At 38.9% G+C, this 4,719-nt stretch overlaps 1 non-coding gene across 1 annotated transcript; it reads left to right on the forward strand.

Annotated features, from left to right (window-relative positions):
* Positions 1 to 4,003: 4,003 nt before the first annotated feature.
* Positions 4,004 to 4,147, forward strand: LOC116631854. The gene has a single exon (XR_004299296.1). It is a non-coding gene; the product is annotated as a U4 spliceosomal RNA (small nuclear RNA).
* Positions 4,148 to 4,719: the final 572 nt, after the last annotated feature.

Genomic DNA, 4,719 nt, shown 5'->3' on the forward strand with positions numbered 1-4,719 from the left:
TTATCTCTTTGAATCTTCCTAATAACCTTATAAGGTAAGTACTATTATTATCTCCAGTTTACAACCTGTAAGGTATTGCTTAACTTCTTCAGTGCCCAGCAGCTAACAAAGGGGGAGAATGACTCACAATTCACAAAGAGGTGTTTTCTGGAAAGGCTTAGCTGTTGGTGAGGTTAGACAATGTCCAACGTCATGCAATTTGAACCCCCAGAGAGAAGAATCCATGTTCTACAAATAACAAGTCATCTTACTTGAAGTTCACTTAAAGAATCTTCTATGGAGTTACCAAAGAACTACCCTTTTTAAAAAAGTAAACACAACTTGCAAATTTAGCCTCATAATTCTTGACAGCTTTTAGCATCTGTAATTCATTTTTTTTAAGATTTTATTTATTTATTTGAGGGAGAAAGAATGAGAGAGAGAGAGCAGGAGAGGGGAGAGGGTCAGAGGGAGAAGCAGACTCCCTGCTGAGCAGGGAGCCTGATGCAGGACTGGACCCCGATGCAGGACTCGATCATGGGACTCCAGGATCATGACCTGAGCTAAAGGCAGTCGCTTAACCAACTGAGCCACCCAGGCACCCGCATCTGTAATTCCTTCCAGCTTTAGCTAGTAGATTTAGGCAACTGATCCAGAGGGACCGGTCCCAAGAAAGAGGGGACACTTCAAAGAATATCTTGGACAGAAAGCATGTGTAGTAAATCTTTATATACCTGAGACTTAGAGAAAAGTAGGGTCTAATAACCATTGAGTGTCCAATGTTGCTGGGTTAGAAGAGATAGAAAGGGCTTTGCAAAATGTTGTGTGTCCAGACCAGACGCTCCTGCTTCAGTTCACACATAATATCACGTCTTTTTCATACTGTCCAGTAGCTGAATTACTTTCAGAACCTAGAAGCATATCTAGATCAGTTCTGATTTGGGACAATTTGGCAACGTCTAGAGACATTTTTGGTTGTCACAAATGGGAAAATGATACTAGCATCTAGTGAATAGAGGCCAGGGATGCAGCTAAACATCCTATACAGTACAGCTCCCACAACAAAGACTTATCTTGCCTAAAATGTCAATAGTGTCGGGGCACCTGCTGGCTCAGTTGGTAGCGCATGCGACTCTTGATCTCAAGGTTGTGAGTTCAAGCCCCACATTGGGCATGGGGCCTACTTAACATAAATACATTTTTAAAAATAAAAAAAATAAATAAAATGTCAATAGTGTCAAGGTAGAGAAACCCTGATGTAGGTAAAGGTGGCTCGTTAATTCCAGAAAGAATTAACTCACATACTTCACTGCTCCAGTTGCCTGGGAAGAGTATGAGCACAAGTTTATACACAATTCCAGTTCCTTAAAATGGACAAGTTGAGGACAAGTTACTAAGAGACTGTTCGTCTACACGTTATACAGATTTGCTTACAAAGAGCTACTACTTAATGCCATCTGGGTTGTACATTCTTAGGGTCCTTCAGGACGGCTACTCACTTTCATTCTATACCAGTGCTGAAGGGGTTCAAAATACAGTCCTTCTGAATGAGTGGTCAGTCTTTCATTTAGGTGGGTGTTAGGGGCTAAATTATGTCCCTCCAAATTCATATATTGAAGTCCTAACTCCCACTACCTCAAAATGTGACTGTATTTGGCGGTAGGGGGTCTTTAAAGAAACAATTATGGTTAAATGAGATCATTAGGGTGATCCCTAATCCAGTAGAACTGTTGTTCTTTTTTTTTTTTTTTTAAGATTTTATTTATTATTTGAGCGAGAGAGAAAGAGAGAGAGATAAAGAGAGCATGAGCGGGGGGAGGGGCAGAGAGAGAGGGAGAAGCAGACTCCCCACTGAGCAGAGAGCCCAATGGGGGGCTCAATCCCAGGACCCTGGGACCATGACCTGAGCCAAAGGCAGATGCTTAACTAACTGAGCCACCCAGGCGCCCCTGACTGTTGTTCTTTTAAGGAGAGATTAGGGTGCACACACACACACGTGTGCACGCACACACACACACACACACACAGAGAAGACCATGTGAACATGAAGGTGGCCATTGACAGGCCAAGGAGGAAGGCATCAGAAGAACTCAACTTTGCCCAACACCTTAGCCTCAGACTTGCAGCCTCCAGAACTGTGAGACACAAATACATTGTTGTTGCTTCAGTCACCCAGTCTGTGGCACTTTATTATGGCAGCCCCAGCAAACTAATGCAGTGGCTTATTTTACGGTCATCCTCAATTATCTAAACCAAATCAAAGAGTGTTTTCAGGCGTTCTTAATTTCTAAACTGCTGCTTTAAGCAGGGAAATTCTCTACACTCTTATAAGTTGTGACAGGTTCTCAATGTTCCCTCTTCAGTAAAAAACAGCTGTCCTGCCTGTTCCCTCATCTGTGGTTGGTGGTGAGACTTCACAACACCAGGTACTTCCTGAATTGTTTTGTTCTTATTTTTTCATTCTGGAACTCGGCTTCTCTTCTAGCAGTAGCAAGTCATCTAGGAGCAATGATAACTTTCAAAATTCATCATCAAAATTAAAAACTTCTACTCTTTGGAAGGTATGTTAGAAGAATGAAGAGAAGAGGCACTGTTTGGGAGAAAAATTTGCCAAGCGTATATCTGACAAATCTGACTTGTATCTAGACTATATTAAGAAATCTTTTTTTTTTTTTTTAAGATTTTATTTATTTATTCATAAGAGATAGAGAGAGAGAGGCAGGCTCCCTGCTGAGCAGGGAGCCCGATGCGGGACTTGATCCCAGGACCCTGGGATCATGACCTGAGCCGAAGGCAGACGCTTAACCATCTGAGCCACCCAGGCACCCCTATATTAAGAAATCTTAAGAAGAAAGTAACACAATTCTTTAAGCGGGCAAAAGATGTAAACAGACACTTCACCAAGGATGTACTGATGATAGCAAATAAACGCAGAAAAGATGCTCAACTTCATTAATCATTAGGGAAATGCAATTAAAGCCACAATGAGATGCCACCTCACATCTAATAGAATAGCTAAAATAAAAAGACTGACCGAACAAGTGTTGGCAAGGATGTGGAGTAATTGAAATTCTCATTCACTGCCTGTCGTGGGGATATAAAATGATATAACCCCTTTGGAAAACAGCTTAGCAGTTTCTTAAAAAGTTTAAGATGCATTTAGCATATGATCAAGCCATTTCACATCTAGGTATTTACCCAGGAGAAAAGAAAGCTTATGTCAATGAAAAGATTTCTATGCAAATGTTCATAGCAGCTTTATTTATTTATCATCAGCGACACCTAGAACGAATGAAATGTCTATCAACAGGAAAATGGATAACGAAACTATGGTCTATCCAGACAATGGAATGAAATCTTGATACATGCAATGTGGATAAATCTCGAAGTATTTATATCATATATACTCAAAATAATTAAAAGAAACTAGACAACAAAAGAGTACATACTGTATGATTTCATTTATATAAAACTCTTAAAAATGCAAAATTATTGTGACAGAAAACAGATCTGTGGTTGCCTGGGAAAAGGGGAGAGCCAGAGAGGGAGAAGGAAATTATAAGAGGGTAATGAGGAGACTTTTTAGGTTGATGTATATGTTCATTATCTTGATTGTGGAGATGGTTTTATAGGTATATACATACATCAAAACTTATCAGACCGTATGCTTTAAACATGTACAGCTAATTGTATGTCAATTCTACCTCAATAAAGCTGCTTAAAAGAATCAATCTCAGCAAAAGCAAGATCTATGTGGGACTTCTCTATTGGTTGGCCCATCTGGAGAGTAGTCTGGAATCATTCAAGTCTGGGCCTTCTTGTGGAAAAATGGAAGGTTGCTGGCTTTAATCTCAAATAATAAATTGATAGTATTATTTAAGCTTTCCATTCATGACTCTCTATGAAGAGAAACATTTATTTAGTGTTCATGGTAAAGTGTAAAGCAGTGTAATCGAAGTGTAGTCCATGTAACTATCACTGGCCTGTAATATCAATACAAATATTGAGAATAAACAGAAGTGTAAGCTTTGCGCAGTGGCAGTATTGTAGCCAATGAGGTTTATCCGAGGCGCGATTATTGCTAATTGAAAACTTTTCCCAAAACAGAAGTGTATATAACAATTTCACAGAGGAATTTTATATCTAACACATCTAATAATAAAAAGATGTGGGCTGGTACTTTGTCTACCTTTATCTCATTTTTCTATTACCTTTTTAATATTTTCTCAAAAATCATTTTTCTGTTAATATTTCACTTTTCTTATTTGTATCACATGTTTCAGAAATATCAGTCCACAACGGATTGGAAATTTTGAAAACTGGTCCTTCATCACAGATAATTTGACAAGCATTGGTCTGAAGTCCATCTCCTCTTGCCTACTTCTGCTCATTCTCACGCCCAAAATGGATGCATGTGAAGAAAAAGGTTAAAAACACTTTAATGGAGCTATGTTAATTACACTGTGAAAAAAGTTGAATGACATGGAAAAATTATCCTGACATATGTAGAAAACAAAGCAGATTACAGAAGACAATGTAGGGTATAACCTTGGATTTGTAAATGGACTGATGAATGGCAGAATATGGAGGGTGTTTATCTCTAGCATACAGTACCAGGTTAATATCTGAAGAATAAATGGTGGAGCATTTCTTTTCTTTCTTCGGCTTAGCTCTACTTTCCACAGTGGACATGTAATATTTTGTAATGTAAAAAGTTAACACATACTATTACTTTTTGGG

This window comes from Phoca vitulina, unplaced genomic scaffold (genome assembly GCF_004348235.1).
Source record: "Phoca vitulina isolate PV1807 unplaced genomic scaffold, GSC_HSeal_1.0 scaffold5, whole genome shotgun sequence".
Taxonomy (NCBI): Eukaryota; Metazoa; Chordata; class Mammalia; order Carnivora; family Phocidae; genus Phoca; species Phoca vitulina.